General features: G+C 47.3%; 1 pseudogene; it reads left to right on the forward strand.

The window, feature by feature from the left end:
• Positions 1-238: 238 nt before the first annotated feature.
• LOC138429626 (protein transport protein Sec23B pseudogene) lies at positions 239-1341 on the forward strand (annotated as a pseudogene).
• Positions 1342-14649: the final 13308 nt, after the last annotated feature.

The raw sequence follows: 14649 nt of genomic DNA on the forward strand, positions 1-14649 counted from the left end.
TGACCATTATATCTACTACTGTGGGCAAGAATCCCTTAGACGAAATGGGGTAGGCCTCATAGTGAACAAAAGAGTGGGAAAGGCAGTACTTGGGGGCAGTCTGAAAAATGACAGATCTCTGCTCATTTTCAAGGTAAACCATTCAATATCACAGTGATCCTAGTCTATGTCCCAACCACTAATGCCAGAGCTGAACAATTCTATAAAGACTTAGAAGACCTTCTAGAACGAACACCAAATGGCATTTGGTGCTACTTTGGAAGTAAAGACCTCAAGGGAACTGAAGGTTGTGGGAGCCATCAGACCCTGTGCATCTCTGAATGTGAAAGGACCGTGTGTATCAGAAAACGCGCTTGGTGTTGGTAGCACGAGTCAGTGGAAAATCTGTGGCCTGGATCCCACAACGACACTTGCATCTACTTTGAAGTAGTCAACCAGCACAACGCCCGGATCCTGCAAGGAGGCCGAGGCTCCATCCAGTTCGTCACCCACTACCAGCACTCCAGCACCCAGCAGCGCATCGGTGTGACCACCGTTGCCCGCAGTCGGGCAGATATGCAGAGCCAGCTGAAGCACATCGAAGCGGCGTTTGACCAGGAGGCGGCTGCGACGCTGATGGCGCGGCTGGGGGTGTTCCGAGCCGAGTCGGAGGAGGGTCCGGATATGCTCCGGTGGCTGGATCGACAGCTCATCCGGTTGTGTCAGAAGTTTGGACAGTATAACAAAGAAGACCCCGTGTCATTTAGGTTATCAGATTCCTTCTCTCTACACCCTCAGTTCATGTTTCATCTTAGAAGGTCTCCATTCCTTCCAGTCTTCAACAACAGCCCTGACGAGTCGTTGTATTATCGGCACCACTGTGCCTGGCAGGATCTCACCCAGTCCCTCATCATGATCCAGCCCATCCTGTATTCCTACTCCTTCCACAGGCCCCCAGAGCCTGTGCTCCTGGACAGCAGCAGCAGCATTCTTGCTGACAGAATTCCGCTCATGGACACTTTCTTCCAAATTGTCATTTATCTTAGTGAGACCATAGCCCAGTGGTGGAAAGCAGGCTACCAGGACATGTCCAAGTAGGAAAACTTTAAGCACCTCCTGCAGGCGCCCCTGGACAACGCACAGGAGATCCTGCAGGCGTGGTTGCAGGTGCCGTGATGCATTCACATGGAGCACAGGGGCAGTCAGGCTTGACTTCTTTTGTCCAAAGTGAATCCGTCTCAGACACACAGTAACCTGTATGCTTGGGGACAGGAAACAGGAGCACCCATCCTCCCTGATGACGTTAGCCCGCGGGTGTTCATGGACCATCTGAAGAAGTTGGCCATCTCCACTGCTTGTTGAGCTAAGGATATGGGCAGGAAATGGGATAAAATATTGTCACTTTGTGTTCACAATTTTTTATAAAGGCTTAACATTCCTTTTACTTTGTCAGTGGATTTTAATAAATAATCAAATGAAATCTTTAGATTTTAATTTATTTGTATTCCTTACCTGTGCCCTTTTTCTTACTCCATAGAATTATAAGGTCATAAAGATTTTGGTATTGGTAGATGTTTATATGCTTTTTGTATCCTAACTTTTAGAGTCTGTATAAAATCAGAGCTAATGTATTTTGGCAACTTGCTTACATGAAAATCATAATGATCAGAAAGGCAATAAATCTGGATGAAGGAAAAAAAGAGATTTCTTTTTCACCATAAGAGACTGGAATGCAAAAGCTGGAAGCCCCTTTTTATAGCGATGCTTAAATAACCTGCCTGAGTTTGCAAATCTGGGAATTGGTGCCAGACAGTGTCCAGCTTAGAGCTGAGGTATTTCTCCCTGTCTTATTTCCTCTCACTGCAGTTTTCATTGTGAACATGCCATATTTTGACTGCCTTATCAGCTAACTAAACTTTGATGACTTTAGTGGGGACCTAATCTGTCCTCAGGACATTGTTTGCAGGGTTCCATTGCAGGCTTGCAAAACCTATGTCTTCCGCCCCCCCTAACCCTAATCAGGTTTTCTATACAAAAAGGATTTTTTCAGGCTGGATGCTCTTTTCTTAGAGTCGACCAGAACCTAGGCCTCACTTCTGGCAACTTCCACTGAAGTCTAATTCTCCAACTTCACCCTCAGCATATACCTGGTCCTGCCACCTCACCGTGGGCAGACCACAGATGCCTTCTTTAGAACCGCATGTGGAAAGAGAAGCCATTCTGAGACTTCTTTCTTTCCAAAGGGATTATCATTGCTGAGTCAGTGCTCTTTGTGAGTTCTTTTGGTCGAGCAGGTTCAGGTAAGGAGAGAAGCCAACCACCCATACCATCTGCGTGGGGCCTGCCTGAAATAGCAGCACTGAGATAGCAGGCATTCCTAGTCCAGACTATGGCATCAACTGGGCCTCTCTGGTGGCTCAGTGGTAAAGAATCTGCCTGCTAATGCAGGAATGCAAGGTCAATCTCCAGGTTGGGAAGATCCCCTGGAGAAGCAAACAGCAACTCATTTCAGTATTCTTGTCTGGGAAATCCCATGGACAGAGGAGCCTGGTGGGCTACAGTCCATGGGGCTGCAAAGGGTTGGACACAACTTAGTGACTAAATAGCAGCAACAACATGGCATCATCTAAGAATGAAAAAGTCACATTAGATAGTTGGCCTGGGCTTGGCACTTTATTTTGGATTGGTATCTTTATTCCAAAAGGTCCATTTAATTTCCATGTTGGGAATTTTCCCTCCATTTCCTATACCAAAGAGAAGAGAGTACTTCCCTTCGCAGAGGTCTAGAACCCTATTGACTGAGGTTGGGAAATCAGGAACATAGCAGAGATGCTTGCGAGACCGACAGGCATTGAGTGCATCATTATCTTAGTTAGAGGCCAGCAATTCTCAGGGGATCTTCCTGTGGGTTAATACTTGACATACTTATGGAGGGAGGAATTGGGTCCTTGGGATGTGAGGGGAGGGTAGTCACCTGTGCCCCTTGGGAAAGATGCTATCAGCATCCTGCCCTTGGTTGGCATTGCCTGATGCCAGGTCAGAGCTGAACCTGTATAAAAGGCAGAAGCTCCTGGCAGCACCTCAGTCCACCTGCCTCCAGGGTAATCTGCTCCAGTGTTGAACCAGGTAAAGGACCAGGAGGGACTCTTGGTGCTGGTGCTTTGGGCAGAGAGAAGCCCTGGGTGGAGGCTGAAGACAGTCTTAAAGGAAGACAAGGAGAAAAGTGGATTTGGCAGGGAAGTTTCTGCTGGAAAGGGGAGAGAGGATTAGGAGAAGGAAAAGGATTGGCATCTTTCTGAAGCTGCGAAAATTTCATTTGAAATTATGGCGTTCCTAGGTTGAAACTCTTTGCATATCTCTTGTAACTCATTTGGGGAGACTGGGTTTTAAAATCTGATCACCATATAGAAGAAATCTTGTGAAATTATAGTTCAGTTTTAAATGTAAGGAAGTTATTTTGGGTTAGTTGAACTTAAAATTTCTCTATTTTCTTCCAGCTCCATTCAGTTCCTGCCAAGATGTCCTGCCAGCAAAACCAGCAGCAGTGCCAGCCCCCGCCCAAGTGTCCCCCCAAATGCCCACCCAAGTGCACTCCTAAGTGTCCTCCCAAGTGCCCAGCCCCGTGTCCCCCTCCAGCGTCTTCCTGCTGTGCCCCCAGCTCCAGGGGCTGCTGCAGCTCTGGGGGTGGAGGCTGCTGCAGCTCTGGGGGTGGAGGCTGCTGCCTGAGCCACCACAAGCTTCGCAGATCTCTTCGACGCCGACACCAGAGCTCGGGCTGCTGTGGCAGTGGCGGTGGCCAGCACTCTGGGGGCTCCGGCTGCTGCTCTGGGGGCTCCGGCTGCTGCTCTGGAGGCTGCTGCTCTGGGGGCTCCGGCTGCTCCTCTGGGGGCTGCTGCTGAACTGGGTCATGAAGACCAACTGAAGAGCAACACTGCAGGATTCAAAGAGCTGATGACCTGCCCAGCCTGAGTCTTCTCTTTTTCTGGCTTGGAAGATTGGAAGAGAATGGAAGGGCTTCTGAAACACCCAGAACGTCCCTCTTCTTCCTGCCACGTTCTTTCCATGGTGAGGTCTAGAGGTTTAACCTCTGATACTCACTGGCCTGATTTCCCACTAGATAGTTCTTTGGAGGACTCAGTATTGGAACTGGGTTATCACTGTAACGATAAAGCTTTTTATTCCTGGTGTCACTGCCTCCTGATTGTTTTGTTCACCTCTCCCACTCCCTACCCACTGCCTCAAGCCATCTTCCCTCCCCTTCTTCCAGATACAAGTCAACACTTAAAAAGTCAGTTTGGGAAACAGATTTTGCACCAACACTACTTAGACCTCTGGGAAACAATATTTCCTTTTATGATCTGAAGGAGGGGACTTTAAGCTTGAAGGAAAGAATCACGTTGGAGACCATTACTCTGACACAAGCTTACCATGAGAAGGGCTGGGAACAAGATTTTCCAAAAGGAGATGGTGGGACCCAGAAAGGTCACAGTGAGATGACTCTGAGAGGGTTTCCTTCCAGCATTGTTGATTATTAAAAACACACACACACACCTTTTATTTCCTAGTCACAGGCAATAAGATCACACAAAGTGGTCTCCAGGGAATAAACACCTTTACTTTACTGATTATTATAATCCTGGGTGCTTCTGTTAATTGACTAGAGAGGAGAGCTGATGGAGGTTAGTTTCTGGGGGATGAGTTTAGGAGGCAGGTATGGATTTTCTGAGTCCATTTCCTCTGGCTCCTGAAAGCCAGAGTTTGAGTCTGAGTAGGGAACCAAGAGGGGCTTCTTAGGTGGCTCAGTGGTAAAGAATCCACCTGCCAGTGTAGGAGATGTAGGAGACGTGGGTTCAATCCCTGGGTCAGAAAGATCCCTTGGAGAAGGAAATGGCAACCTACTCCAGTATTCTTGCCTGGGAAATCCCATCGACAGAGGAGCCAGGCGGGTTATAATCCATCGGGCTGCAAAGAATCAGACATGACTAAGTGTCTGAGCACAGGGAACCAACAAGGATTCCTTCCTCTGCACCGCTTTGGTTGGGGTCAGGGGGTGATGCGTGTGAAGAGGGGATGGAGGCGAGAGCCCCGGGAGCTTCTGTCACTGGGTTGGGTTTTTCCTTTAGGAATAGGCTGATTCCTTCAGGAAAGACTCAAAAAGTTAGTGATAGAAATAATTCTGAATCAGTCTTTTATGTTCAAGATGAACAATTAGCCCTTCCTTCGATAAGAGTTAGAGGTGATGGGTAATGAACGTTAGTATATGAGGCTATAGCAAGTCGATACAACGAGCATGTACTTGCCCAAATCATCTCCCAGAGGAGGTCCTGTCTCCATCTTGTTACTCCATCACTTCCTTCTCTTTTCTACTATTGACCTCACCTCTCTAATGTTTCATCTGTACTCACTAACAGGTGGCCCTAGGTACATGCAACCTGTTAATCAGGCTCTAAAGCCATGTTAAACGAAATTGGTATCTTTTCGTGACTTACCTTTCCTTGTCTGCCACACCCAGCTCACTCATTCCCAAACCTGTCTCACCATCAATTCTTAACTTCTTAGTCTTGGATTTCTCTTTTACCTTACATTCATGGTTGTGGGCAGCTGCACTGATTAAGAAGCAGTTCTGATACCAGTTAACCTCCAAAATCTCTCCCAATTCTTAAAAGTTGGTTATTCTGTATGTATGTTAGTTGCTCAGTTGTGTCTGACTCTTTGCAACACATGGACTATAGCCTGCCAGGCTCCTCTGTCCATAAAGTTCTCCAGGCAGAATATTGGAGAAAATCCCCTGGAGTGGGTAGCATTCCATTCTCCAGGGGATCTTCCCAACCCAGGGACTGAATCTGTTTCTCTTGCTTTGCAGATGGATTCTTTGCCATCTGAGCTGCCAGGGAAGCCCTAGTTATTCTAAAGGCCTAGTTATTCTACCATTTGATGGACACCTTGGACCTTGGGACAGGTCTCCTAGCCTCCCTCCACCCTCTTTCTCCACACTGCCTTCCTTCCTTTCTCTTTCTTTCCTTCCTTCCTCCTTTTCTTTTTCTTTCTCCCTTCCTTTTTCTTCCTTCTTCCCTTCTTTCTCTTTACATCGGGCAGTGGCCCCAGGGAGAACCTATCTTCAAAGGGAGTTTGAGATGAGGTCAGGAGCAGAGAGTCTCACAATCTGACTTAGTGTTTGTCACCTGGACCAGCATCCTGCATGAGTTTTTCCTTTAGGTCCATCAGGGCTATATGGGAGTGTGACAGATAACCTGACTGCATTCACAGCTTTCCTGGTCTTAACTGTTCCATAACTTTGCTTGGGTTCTTCTTCTTGTCTTCAGTGACAGAGAGGAATTGCCACTGAGATTCCCATAGGCACATCTCCACCATCATCTTCACTCAGTCCCACCTGGAAGCATTTGGATGAAACCCACCAGGCTTTTCCCATAAACTGTGGTCTTCCTTGAGGGGCTAAGGATGAAGATCCTGAGAGATGTGAACCAAGATACCAACTAGACTACAAACGACCATCTAGATAACTACCTTGGGATGAGTGTGTGAAGAGGGGGACAGTGTGTGTGTTTATGTGTATGACTGGACACTGTAGAAAAAGGCAAAGAGAATAGGTCCCAAGAGAGGGCCAGACCTCTCCTCACTTGGGCCCCCAGGCCCTGTCTTAGCACACACACAGCCCTCCCAGCTATGAACAGAGTTCTATTTGGAAAGTAAACATGCTACAGCAATCCTGGCACCTCTGTGAGGTGACTTGAATACACACGTGCACCACCTACGGGGCTACCTGAGTGATGAATGTCTCTGGGATGTGTCAGCTGACCATGTCTGTTGGGAAATGGGCCCCTCCCAAGAGCCAGTGCCTAACTGGGCTCTTATAAAAGGTTCTCTGGCTGGACACTGCTCAATCCACTGCTTAGCAGGTGGCCCACTCCAGCTGGAAAACTGAGTGAGTCTTCCAACGAAGCCAGGGTCTGGTAAGTCTCCAAGTGGAACTTGGGGGAGGAAGATGGGAAGAGTTGAAGACAGAAGGGAGGAGAAGGCAGAACACAGCTAGCGGGGAGATGTAGGAGGAAGGCCCTGGAGAGGGCCCCCAGCTTCAAGCGAGCTGACCTTGCCCTCAGTGAGCACATAGAAGCTGGATTGGGGGTGGGCAGCTGCACGGTTCCACAGCAAGTCTACAGCGGAGCTGTGACTCTACTAGAACCCAGATCTTTGGCTCCCTGGACTGAGATGTATTTCCATCCTTTGCCCCACTCTCCTTTGCCTTATGGTCGTGGGGGATGATGGGCATAGGCCAGGACATGCTTCTGGTGTTTGTGGATCCTTTAGACCCAAATGACTGGGACAGACAGATGCACGTGTGACTGGAGTATTTTCTACCTGTCATTGCCATTTAGTCACTTAGTCACGTCTGGCTCTTTGTGACCCCGTGGAGTAGAGCCCACCAGGCTCCTCTGTCCATGGGAATATCCAGGCACGAATACTGGAGTGGGTTGCCATTCCTTCTCCAGGGGATCTGCCCCGACCCAGGGATCTAACCTGAGTCTCCTGCTTGGCAAGTGGACTCTACCACTGAGCCCCTGTGGAAACCCCATTAGTGTTAATGCAATGCTGACGGCTAGGCAAACAACACTTGAAGGCCTATGGCTACAGAGAAATGGGTGAGGGGAAAAGAGACGGAAGAAGATTTTGGACTGAATCAGACAGAAAGATTGCCACAATATCCTTTCTTTTCCACTGTGAAGAACTTGGGTGGTCCTTACTCTAGTCTGAGAAAATGGGTAACCATTGATTTCTTTTCATAGGCTGTGGCTCGTCTAGGCGGGTTTTAACTTAGGGGAACGCACTCACTGAAATACCTGTTTGGGGGTTTTCCTTTGCTTCCCCTTTTTCTTGCTGTGTGTGTGTGTGTGTGTGTGTGTGTGTGTGTGTGTGTGTGTCCGAAACAGAACTCGCATATGAAAAGCTGCTTCTCTTCCAGGTTCTCCGTGACCATGTCCTCTCAGCAGAGCGCCAAAGGCTCTTCTCAGGGCCCCACCCCTTGTCCCGCCCCGACGCCCGCCCCGGCGCCCGACACCTCCTCCTGCAGCTCTGGGTGCTGCGGGAACGGCTGCTGCGGCTCAAGCAGGGCCTCTGGCTGCTGCGGGGACTGTGGCTGCGGCGGCTCCAGCTCCGTCGGTTGCTGCTGCTTCCCCAGGAGGCGCCGCCGGCAGGGTGGACGTGGCTGCGGCTGCTGCGGCTGCTGCGGAGGCAGCAGCCAGAGGTCCCAATACTCCAGCTCCTCCGGCTGCTGCGGATGCTGAGGCCACTTTCATACCCTCGCGAGAGCTGCTCCCACCCCCACCCCCCCCCCCCCCCCCGCGCCTGTGCCCCTCCGTACCGCGCTCCCCTGCGAGGCGGGGCCTCAGAGTTTGCCTCCCTGCAAAGCTAACTGCTCTTGGACACCCACTCTGTATTTAGCCTCACAAAGCTCCCTGACCCACGTGTGCTTTTTCTCCTTGGGAACCTGAAAGCCGTGGGTGGACTTTGCTGTCTGCGTGGGCTTGCACACAGTTGGCGCTCAATAAATGCTTACTGATTTGATTGTTGTTTGAAGACATGTCATAATAAAGCTTCTACCTCCTGAGAACACTCCCTTTGTTATTTGTTCTTTTGTTTGTGTGTTTATCATCATGTTCTGTTACTCCATCCTCTGGCTTGGCAGATTTGTAAATGGTGGGAAACTGAAATTCATGCCTGCGTAAGAGTGGCTTTCTGGTACTTAATCTTGATAGCAGGAGCCAGGCGGTGTTCTGAGGTCTTTATGGGACATGGATCATCTCACAGTGACTCGAAGAGGTAGGTGCTGTTAGCCCCATTTTACAGAAGAGAAACTGAGGTCAAGGAGCTGGTTGAAAGTCATTCAGCCAATGCATGATGGACAAACCAGGACTTATGCTCCTAACTGCTCTGCTTGGTCCTGGAAAGCCTTCCAGAGCCTTGCTCCATGGAGATGCTCACTCTCCTATCCATCAGGCACAGGTAGCTGTGGGGCAAAGGTTTGGATCTGCAGTTCTCAAGGGGATTTGGAATCAGATGAGCTGAGACTTAACTTTTGGTACAGAGGATCACTAGCCAACTGCTTTGCCAGTTGGCAAAGCCTGTCATGCAGCTGAGGTCCAACAGGGAGCCATGGGTTTTCGGGACCCTGCAGGATGAGAAGTGCTGGGCACGGAAATGTGGGAATGTCGTTCTCTAGAGGTGATGGCTGTGATGGAGCCATCCTGAGTAGCTCTGATACCCCATCCTGAGGTATCAGGATCAGACCTCATTCAGTCATTTCAGGAAGAGGAAACACAACAGTGTCCTCTGTAGCAGTGTCTGCTGGGCTCACAAGGGATGAGGCGATAATAACGGTGTTAATAACAGTGACAATAGTTACCATTTGTTGGGCATTCACTCTGTTCTCATGCTTCCTTGGCCACAAGGTTAGTCGTGTTGCATATATTATCTCATTTAAATCCTCACAATAATCTCAATATATAGACATGAAGTTCCCTATTTTTTAGGTGATGATGAAACTGGGGATCAGTTTCAGTGACTTGGCCAAAACTGCACAGCTAGTGAAAGCCCTAGGCCCCCAGAGGGTGAGTGAGGGTGATGAGATTTGAACTGGGGTCTGTCTGACTCCAAAGCCCATCTTCTCAGACTCAAGGTGTCATATTCTCCTGCTTTAGAAATCACCATCACACTCTGGCCTCTGAAGACACACCCAGACTCTTAGAAAATTGAAGCTTGGCTTCTTGGCTGCTGCTCCATCCATGACCCAGTGACTGGAAAACTCTGTCATGGCATCCACCCAGCCCAAGTTATTTGCTTAGAGGCAAGGTCAGAAATGTTTCATTGATTCATCTAAAGTTGAGACTCAATGACACCTGTCAGGGAGGCTCTGAAAGGCAGTCCCACTCTGGATGGGAGGGGCCTTTGTTTCCATCTCTTAGACTCTGTAGTTTTCAGTGGGAGATGATTTGTGGAAATTGTTTACAAACAAATGACATCACCCATGGACCTGACACTCCCACACCAGTGATGTGTGTTGAGGCAACAATCCCTGGAACTTGGTGGAGAGGTGAGGCGGGAAGGGAGAACTGCCTGACTCAGAACAGACAGATTGGAAAACCAGCCTCAAGGTGGGAGGTGACCCTTAATCAGGAAGCTGAGGCATGAGTTTTGGCAAAGAAAGATGGTGATTCACTGAGAGACATGTGAGCCCAATGGGAGTACATGCCCTTGAACATGAGGCACAAAAAGATATGAATTAAATGGCTGGCTGTGAGATGGTGGTACTGCCAGGTTCAAGTGTCCCTGACCCCCAGCAGGCCACTGCAGGGACACTCTGATGAGAGAGGTTTGGGCATTCTAAGAATAGTTCTTTTACAGAAACCCAGAGAACTACTTTGGATGGGCTAGAGCTCTCTGCTCATGGCCACGTAGCCTTTTCTGATTTCCAATAGCAAGTAAAGCTGTATTAGTGGCACAGGCATTCCCTTGGAGGTGGTGGCAGTCACGCCTGGGAATGCTGGACCTGAGGGGAGTTGGCAACATGAAATTCTACTCAAAGTTTGTTACCCAAGTACAATGTGACAAGCAGAATCAGGTTTCTTATCATCTTTGGAGAATAAGGCTGAAAATGATCAGTAAGACAGTGTCAGCATTGGTGAGAGTATTTTATTCATGATGGATCCAGTTCCTGCTTAATTTATGTTATTACAGTAATAAAAAAGCAACTTATATAGAACTTAGCAGTTTTTAAGGTGTTTTCACATATCTCTTTCACAGTCTATAAGACATATTATATATTCTGTTTAACAGACTGGGGGAGGCTCTGAGAGTTTACCTGATACACCTGAGGTTATTCAGCCAAGAAGTGGCAGTCTCTGGACTAGGGTTTGTACTGCTCTCCAAGAAAGCCAAGAGCCACTTCTTTCTAAAAAACAAAACAGGGGGAACTGTAAAGATGGTGGAGGAATAGGACGGGAAGACCACTTTCTCCCTCGCAAATTCCTCAAAAGAACATTTCAACGCTGAGCAAACTCCACAAAACAACTTCTGTAGGCTGGCAGAGGACGTCAGGCAACCAGAAAAGCAGACCATTGTCTTCAAAAACAGGTAGGAAAAAATATAAAAGACGAAAAAGGAGACAAAGGAAGTGGGGAGGGAGCTCCGTCCCGGGAAGGGAAGCCCGTCCCGGGAAGGGAATTTTAAGAAGAGAGGTTTCCAAACACCAGGAAACACTCTCCCTGCCGAGTCTGTGGCGAGCCTTGGAAACACAGAGGGCAACATAACAGGAAGGAAAAATAGATAAATAATTAAAACCAACAGATTACAAGCCCAACAGTAACTCCCCCAGTGGAAAAGCAGCACAGACGCCTGCATCCGCCACAAGCAAGTGGGGGCAGGGCAGGGAAGCGCAGGAGGCGCGGGCTGCAGTGCTTTGTAAGAATCGGGCAGGAACGCCCCATGTGCAACCAGAACGATCTAACTTGGGCTAGCAAACCAGACTGTGGGATAGCTACCACGCGAAAAGCTCAAACATAAGACACCGCCAGGACCGAGCACAGAACAAAGGACGGAACGGAGAAGCCGGCTGCAGACCATCCCCCGCCGGGGACAGGCAGCCAGAGCCATAAGGACTGGAAAGGGGCAATTGCAGACCCGGAGAGACTTTACTTACCAAACTTCAAACAGGCTTCTTTGCTAAGACTTCTGGGGGTGCTGGACAGTCACCATCTGCCTCACAAGGGGCACCAGCGGTCCACCCAGAAAACTGAGCAGCAGAGGCAGAAAAGGCGACAAGGCACAGCGATCGCGCTCGCCAAACTCCTGAGCTACTCGGACCTGGGAAGGGCACAAAACGCAGTCCCAACCGAATCTGTGCCTCTGAGGGCTACCTGAGCACCGAACCTGAGCGGCTTAGACTGGGGAAGTGCACGCAGCCTAGGGCCGGCCTCAGACAGTTCCCGGCTGAGCATCGTAGAGCTGGAGCGGTTTGTGCGCTGCGAGAAGGGACAGGTCTAGCGGGGCTGAGACATTGTGTGCACACGACAGTGCTATTTGTTTGCAGCATCCCCCCTCCCCACAGCGCGACTGAACTAGTGAGCCTAAAAAACCAGCAAACGGAAGAAGTTAAACAGAGGGAACTGCCTTGGAAGTGACCCCACACTGCCCACAACATCAGAGAAGGGCTAGATATATTTTTACTATTTTTAAAATCATTCCTTTTTTTTTCTAACTTTTTAAAAAATTGTTAAGTCTTCTATTTCTCCTCTAAGTTTTATTTCTATAACCTACTATTACTATTTTAAAAAAAAGACTTTTTTTTTTTTTTAAGGCAAACACCATATATAGTCTTCGGGTGGTTGTTGTTGTTTTGTTTTGTTTTGTTTTGTTTTTTTTAATAATTCTTGTTTCTTTTTTTTTTTCTCTTTTTTTTCTTTCTTCCTTTTTCCTTCTGCTTTTTTTCTTTAATATTGTATTTTTGAAAATCCAAACTCTACTCTAGATTTTTAATCTTTGCTCTTTGGTTTTTGTTGTCAATTTTGTACATTTAAAAACCCAAACTTCACTACCCAGTTTTACCTGAGAGCAAGATTACTGGCTTGACCACTATCTCCTCCTTTGGACTCTCCTTTTTCTCCACCAGGTGGCTTCTGTCTCTTTTCTCCCCCATCTCTCCTCTATCCAACTCTGTGAATCTCTGTGTGTTCCAGACGGTGGAGAACACCTAAGGAACTGGTTACTGGCAGGATTTGTCTCTCTCCTTCTCATTCCTCTCTCTTATCCTCCTGGCCACCTCTGTCTACTTCCTCCCTCTCCTCTTCCCCGTATAACTCTGTAAATACCTCTGAGTGGTCCAGACTATAGAGCACACATAAGGAAGTGATTACTGGCTAGTTTGCTCTCTCCTCTTTTGATCTCATCGCATCTCATTCCAGTCACCTCTAACTACCCCCTCCCTCTTCTCTTCTCCTTGTAACTCAGTGAACCTCTCTGAGTGTCCCTCAATGTGGAGAAACTTTTCATCTTTAACCTAGATGTTTTATCATTGGTGCTGTATAGATGGAGAAGTCTAGAGGCTACTGTAAAAATAAAACTGAAAACCAGAAGCAGGAGGCTTAAAACCAGAAGCAGGAGGCTTAAGTCCAAAGCCAGAAAACATTAGAGAACTCTTGAATTCAGGGAACATTAAGCAATAGGAGCTCATCAAATGCCTCCATACCTACACTGAAACCAAGCTCCACCCAAGAGCCAACAAGTTCCAGAACAAGACATACCACGCAAATTCTCCAGCAACACAGGAACACTCCCCTGAGCTTCAATATACAGGCATCTCAAAGTTATTCCAAAACCTTTGACGTCTCATAACCCATTACTGGTCACTCCATTGCACTCCAGAGAGAAGAAACCCAACTTCACCCACCAGAACTCCAACACAAGCCTCCCTAACCAGGAAACCTTGACAAGCCACTGATACAACCCCACCCACAGTGAGGAAGCTCCATAATAAAGAGAACTCCACAAATTACCAGAATATAAAAAGGCCACCCCAAAAGCAGCAATATAACCAAGATGAAGAGACAGAGGAAACTCAGCAGGTAAAGGAACAGGAGAGTTGCCCACCAAACCAAACAAAAGAGGAAGAGGTAGGGAATCTACCTGAGAAAGAATTCTGAATATTGATAGTGAAGATGATCCAAAATCTTGAAATCAAAATGGAATCACAGATAAATACCCTAGAGACAAGGATTGAGAAGATGCAAGAAAGGTTTAACAAGGACCCAGAAGAAATAAAAAAGAGTCAATATATAATGAATAATGCAATAAATGAGATCAGAAATACTCTGGAGGCAACAAATAGTAGAATAACGGAGGCAGAAGATAAGATTAGTGAAATAGAAGATAGAATGGTAGAAATAAATGAATCAGAGAGGAAACAAGAAAAACGAATTAAAAGAAATGAGGACAATCTCAGAGACCTCCAGGACAATATGAAATGCTCCAACATCCGAATTATAGGAGTCCCAGAAGAAGAAGACAAAAAGAAAGACCATGAGAAAATCCTTGAGATAATAGTTGAAAACTTCCCTAAAATGGGGAAGGAAATAATCACCCAAGTCCAAGAAACACAGAGAGTTCCAAATAGGATAAACCCAAGGCGAAACACTCCAAGACACATATTAATCAAATTAACAAAGATCAAACACAAAGAACAAATATTAAAAGCAGCAAGGGAAAAACAACAAATAACACACAAGGGGATTCCCATAAGGATAACAGCTGATCTTTCAATAGAAACTCTTCAGACCAGGAGGGAATGGCAAGACATACTTAAAGTGATGCAATAAAATAACCTACAGCCCAGATTACTGTACCCAGCAAGGATCTCATTTAAATACGAAGGAGAAATCAAAAGCTTTACAGACAAGCAAAAGCTGAGAGAATTCAGCACCACCAAACCAGCTCTCCAACAAATTCTAAAGGAAATTCTCTAGACAGGAAACACAAAAAGGGTGTATAAACCCGAACCCAAAACAATAAAGAAAATGGTAACGGGATCATACTTATCAATATTTGCCTTAAACGTAAATGGGTTGAATGCCCCAACCAAAAGGCAAAGACTGGCTGAATGGATAC

This window comes from Ovis canadensis, chromosome 1 (assembly GCF_042477335.2).
Source record: "Ovis canadensis isolate MfBH-ARS-UI-01 breed Bighorn chromosome 1, ARS-UI_OviCan_v2, whole genome shotgun sequence".
In the NCBI taxonomy this organism is placed as follows: domain Eukaryota; kingdom Metazoa; phylum Chordata; class Mammalia; order Artiodactyla; family Bovidae; genus Ovis; species Ovis canadensis.